This window comes from Tympanuchus pallidicinctus, unplaced genomic scaffold (assembly GCF_026119805.1).
Source record: "Tympanuchus pallidicinctus isolate F22 unplaced genomic scaffold, pur_lepc_1.0 scaffold3, whole genome shotgun sequence".
Lineage (NCBI taxonomy): Eukaryota > Metazoa > Chordata > Aves > Galliformes > Phasianidae > Tympanuchus > Tympanuchus pallidicinctus.
Genome location: NW_026294747.1, coordinates 73,742,175 through 73,748,441, shown reverse-complemented (window position 1 = coordinate 73,748,441; position 6,267 = coordinate 73,742,175).

Here is a 6,267-nt window from a genome sequence, read left to right as displayed (position 1 = left end):
AGTGAGGTCCACCTTATTTTTCTTCACTGACACTCAAGGGTGCTGCTGACAAGGTGGTCAGAATCCCATAAAGCTCAAGATTGGATTTCTGGCCTGCTCATAAAGGCTTTCTTATTCCTTCCTCGCAGATCTAGAGCAGTGTATATGTGTCTGTGGGAAAGCTTGTTGCTGTGACATAGCAGCATATTGCAGAATTAGAGAATCGTTAAGGTTGGAAAACTCTGATCAGCTAGTCCAACCCCAGCCCATCACCCGTGCCCACTAAAGCTCATCAGTGCCTCTGATACCCCCCCAGTACAGTTTTCAGAAACAAGCTCCTCCATACAATGGGCAAAAAGCCTTGAAATTTGCAGAACACTGTGTTACAGCTGTGGGGTTAGTATGGCTTTTGCACCCCGTTGAGTTTGGGTGTTGAATCAGGGCAAGCTGTCATGGACTTATAATTTTTGATCTGTATTCCAGCACCTTCCGCTCTTCTACAAAAAGCCTGATTTTGCATAGCAGCAAGCAAAGCAGCAGCTTACTTTTGATGGAAAATGTAGGAGAAAAGCTGTGAAGTGCAAGGAAGTCTATAGATAGTCTGTTATAATCCCTCTGACATTAAATATTTGGAGAACTGAAACAGCCTAGAACCATGGCATCCGTGGTGCATTTGTCACAGAACTAGGCTGAACTAGGCCAGACCCTGGCACAAGCTCAAGGCCGTTCTGCTGCTAACATGGGCCCCCTCCACAGCAGCTGAAAGCCTTTTTTCAGTGCCTGGCAATACAGCATCTCCCCTCTTTTTTGTGGATAATCAGTGGACACAGAGTAGGTGAGTGTAGCTGAAAGGGGACTGTGGAAGCCTGCAGCTCCTCTGCTCCTGCTTAGGCCCTGGTCAGTTGCTGGGTTCAATTCCAGTTGTGAGATGCAGGGCTGGAGAGCTCTTTTTTACCTGGAAATAGAAATGCTGGCCCAGAGAAGTGAATAAATCCATTAACACGAAAAGAGACTAATTCACACATTCACATCTCCTCCACAAATGCTGTAGGAGTGTTTCTGTGCTGCCGGAGCCCTGCTGGGGATACAATGCACAGCACGTTTTCTCCAGGTATGGCACTGGAGGGAAAATGTTCATCTGCAAACTGACAGAGCACAAACTGCTTATTCTGTTTTCTTCCTTTTAAGGCATTTACACAGCTTGAAGTGATTTTGGGGGGTTTTGTTTTTTGTTTTTTGTTTTTTGTTTTTCCAACACCAGAGAGCATGGGCAGACAATGTGAGAGTGACTGTATCACCCGTCACATCACGGAGCCCTGTGCCTGACAGCAGGGATGGACACAGGCTGTGATCTGCCTGCTACGAGCACTTGGATTTTGGAACTACCTTCTGTCTACTTCCTCCTGCACCTCCCTGTTTATTCAATACTGGATTGCTGCATCACTGACATCTTTGTGGTGTTAAGTTCGTGTCCTGGGCAGATTTTGTCCTCCTGAACATTCAACGGCTGGGAGAAGGACAGATCCTGAAAGCCAGATGATGGCAAAGAGTCACCTACTGTTGTGCGTGCACTGCTTGCTGCCTTCTTCATACTGAGCACCTTGCCAGCACAATTCCGCTTCAGAAATTTTGAGTTTACCTCCAGCAATAATAAAAGAAACCTATCTGCATAGCCTTTAACCATAGCCAGTCTCTGACAATGGCAAAGGTAGCGGGCTGGAAAGCTCTCTGCTCCATAGCAGGTTAGGACAGCACATCACAGGAGTCTGTGTTACACTGAGAAAGACATTGGGTGGTCTGCTCCCAGGAGTAGCAAGTCGGTGGGTGGGGAGATGCTGTAGATCATAACTTCGGATGACTTCAGTGCATCACAGAAGACTGAACTTCACACTGCTGTTCCCTGTCAAAAAACATTTACTGCTTAGCTGCACCCTGGCTGAGCCTCGTTCCTGTTGGATGAAGGTGCCCGTGGTGCCACAGGGGTCAGGCTGCCTTGAAGGGGCCTTGAAGGGGCCCATGGCCCATGAAGCTGAGCATATCCACCCTTCTGTGTGCTCCCAGCCAAGCAGCAAGTGTGTTGGTGGGCTTTGCTGGAGTGTGTTTAGAAATGTTCCGTCACAGTGCTTGGAAAACCTTGAAGAGCAAAGAGTATATTTGGCCCTTCCAGTAAAAACATCTCCTAAAAGAAGAAGATAAATCACTTCTTTATGCAGTAGGCTCACTTTCCAGAAAGGCAGTCTGCCACCAATATTTGGTGGGAGGGATATCAGAGGCTGCTCATACAGGGAGGTGATCGTCCAGAATGAAATTATGCATCTGTTCTGCCTGCTACTGACCTCCTGACATAAGCCCTCACTCCCTTGGCTCAGCTTCTTTCTCTCAGAGTGAGTCTGTGTTACTGTGCAAAAAAATTTACATAATTTCTGAGGCAGAATAGATGCTTCTGTTAGAAGCACACGCCTAAGGTGCCAAAGTGATCCCTGCAAAGCTCTGCCTGACCTTTCCTCCTGAACCTGAAGCATGAGGTTGCTGGTTAGAGAGGGCTTTGCTGAAGTCCCAAACAAGCTGTGAAACCCTTCCCATCACTCCACAGCTTTCTCTTAAGTGGAACTTGAAAAAGATTCTTCCTGGGAGGCTTGTTCATTCTCTTGCAAACACCAACCAGAAAACAATACAATTTGTTTTGCTGAATTCCCATTATTTCAAGGTAACTTTTCAAGCCCTGTTAAGTACACCTGGTAGCAGAACTGTTTAGTCCTTGTGAAGACCTATAGACTGTTTCATTTGGCCTGAGAGTTGATGAAGTCCAGGATATGAGATAATCCCTCCTTGCCAACAAAAAGCTGTTCAATCATTCATTAAAAAGTCTTTGTACCAAAAATTGAATGGAGAAATAAAAATCATATCAGTTTTAAGCTGGGTCATACAGAATTGCAAAATGGGTGAGGTTGGCAGTCATCTGCAACCTTATTGTGGGTGCTCTCTAGCCCATTGTCCAGGCCACTAATAAAGCTGCCCAGGTATTAACTCCTGGGGTACACCTCTGGCACAATGCTGGACTTTTGTCACAAATCACATCCCTCTGAGCCCAGCAGTTCAGCCAGTTCTCAGTCCATCTGACTGTCTATCTAGCCTATACTTCTTCAGCTTAACTATGAAGTTGGTAAGAGAGAGAGTATCAAAAGTCTTACTGAAGTCTGCATAAATAACATCTACCTCATCTACCAAGCCAGCCATCTCACTCTGGAAGACTACCAGGTTGATCAAGTGTAAGTTTCCTTTCATAAATCCATGCTGACTACTTGCAGTCACCTTCTTGTTCTTCATATGTCTGCAAACGGCTTTCAGGATCAGTTGCTCCAGCACCTTCCCAGGATTGAAATGAAGCTAACTGGTCTGTAGCTCCCAAAATCTTTGTTCTTGTCCTTTTTAGAGGAGTGTTTTCTTTCTTCCAGTCTTCAGCAGCCTCTTCTGATTGCCCTGACCTTTCAAAGATGATCGAGAGTGGTCTTGCACTGACATAGGCCAGTTTCCTCAGCATCCCATGACTTCCCAAGGACTTGTGTATGTCCAGCTTGTTCAATTTGATGGTCTCCAGAGGCCCATTCCAACTCCTATGATTCTATTTTCTATTGTATGTTCCCTAATTTCCTTACATACCTCTCTGGTGTAGCTTTGAAAACTTCAGCTTCATTTTCCAAAGGAGGAGCTATGGTGAAGGTTTTCTATTAACCTCATGCCAGTACCAGCACTCAAGCCACTGCTGATGTTGTCAGATCCCCAGGAAGGAGGACTGCCATCACTGCAGCAAGAAGGTGGAACGGTGCTTCTTAAACACACAGATTTAACCTGCAGCCCAGCGTGTGCCTTGCAGTACGGCAGGATTTCCCTGAAAGATTAATGATGTTAAAATGCGTTAATGGAAGATGTGAGCTGCTTTTAGCTGCACAACTTGCCACCGGTGCTGTAAAAATCAAAAAGTGATGCTTGGGGGAGATGCTGTGCTGGTTTTGGGGCCATGAGTGTGGTACGGGGTGCTGCCACCTCCCAAAATTCCTGCCTCATGCTTCAGCAGAGCAGGCGTGCTCTGAAATGACAGTTTTTCCAAACAACTCATCTGCCTTTCATGTTTGCCCCCTCAAGCAGAAGAAGGTTCTCCACATCAGAAACCATGGCAGGTTTTTCAGAAATGCAGTTCTGGCCTCTGCCTGTCCATCCACGTAGCCCCCAGCTGATGGCGAGAAGCACAAGTTCATTCCCTGTGCCTCTCTGCCTGTACTCACACCCTCCCGGGAACCAGACTTCTCCCCATCTTCCAATTGGGTGCCAAAATCTGTCCATGCCCCATGCTGGCACTTTTCTCCTCCCCAGCTTTTTCAGGGAGACTTCATTCTTCTTGTAGTTTCAGCCACTATGGGACAATTGGATTTTGGGCATTGTTAGCTGGGAATATTTTCTCTCCTTGGAGACATTATTCACTGCTCTGAGACATGAATAAAGAACAAAAATTTGGCAACCTACACCCCACTGCCAGTGACAATGAGCATGGGCCACGGGGCTGCTCCAGGGTGCTGTGGGCTGCGTTTGGCACAAAGCAAATGCCTAAGGCACAGGACACAGACAACAGGGTGGGAACATAAGATCCTCCAACAGGTAGAAGAGCAGCTCTCTGGTTTCAAGCCCATGCCCCTGATAATTTGCCACTCTTGTTGAAAGAATCAAGTTAAATGCCATGCTCTGGAGCACGCCACTTTAATTTGGAGACGGAGAGGATCCTACCAATAGGCCTGAACAGAAGATGGGAGGAATCCCATACATAATGGTTTTTCTCCATTAACAGAAAATGATTTAAATGGTGTCGATCTCTATTAATATACATCCTACCGAAGAGTAACTTCAACAGAACCCAGCTGTCAGGATTATATTATATAGGGTTATATTAATAAGGTTAATCCCTATTCATTCTTTTAAGCTTTTCCAGGTGGAAGAGAGGAAAGTGAAATAGTAAATATGGGCTATTAAAATACACGATTCAGGCTGAATTCTTTTTTGGGGGGTGTCAACTGCTGCTAGCCCCCCAAACCATCTAACACCATAAATAAATAAAGAAGGTGAAGCAAAGACCAGTGCAGAGGGAACTGGTGGGGCAGAAAACAGACAGGAGATGTGAATGGCTGTGCTCTTCAGCAGGAACATTGCTCTGCAGTGCTGCATTGCAGATGTGAAGGGCCCAGCTCCACACAGGCCCTTGCTCTGCCCTGCCCTGCCTGCAGAGCAGCACAGCAAGCAGCTGCCTGGGCTCTGAGGTTGATCATGTCTGACTTTCTGTGGCCACATGCAGTGGAGAGAGATGATTAAAGCAAACTCCAGTGCTTTCTAGCTCTCCTTGGTACAGGGATGCTGATAAGCGGTGACAGGAGCACCGCTGCTGTCCTTTTCCGTGGTGGCTATGGGAGATGGGAGTACAGATCATGGCAGTGAGTGCGGCTTCTTGCAGTGTGATCACAGAATCATAGAACATCCCGAGTTGAGGGGACACACATGGATCACTGCGTTCCACCCCTGGCTCCGCACAGGACCACCCAAACTTCAAACCACGAATGTCATGCCTGCCATATAACATAAACAACTGTGGTGGTGAGGGAATGTTTGTGCGGGTCCACAGACACCACTGGTTTCACCTGCTTTCTGAGATGAAACAGTGTCTTTTGCTTTGGGGAGGTGGAGGAAGGATTCATGTGGGGCTGCATCGGGATGTGCTGGGTTTGCTCTGTGACACACTCTTCAGACCCATATCACCTTACAAGTGTCACGTGGTGATTCACAGTGCCCTCTTGGATCTTCTGTATGCAGCCCCTTCACTTACCTAATGCATCAGCCGTGGGAACCACATGCTGCTCCTGGAGATCCTGGTGGGAAATCCCTACGCAGCACACAGAAATGTAGTAAGAACCCAGAATCCTGCAGCCAGTTTTGAAATCAAAGAGCCTGTGGGCACGTGAACTGTTTCTTCAGGGATCACAGAATTGGAGGGGTTGGAAGGGACCTCTGAGAATCGTGGAGTCCAACCCCCTGCTAAAGCAGGCTCCCTGCTGTAGGTTGTCATGGGCACATCTGCGTGTCAGCTGTGGGTGAGCTGGAGGGCATCAGGCATGTGCTTGATGTGCCTTCTGGCAGGGCAAGGTGGGCCCAGGGGTGTTGGCAGCACTGTGTTGGGATGGAGAAACAGCACGAGTGTTGTTGGGGCTGGCAGCAGAAAATTGGCTCAGGGTTTGGTTCACAAAACCA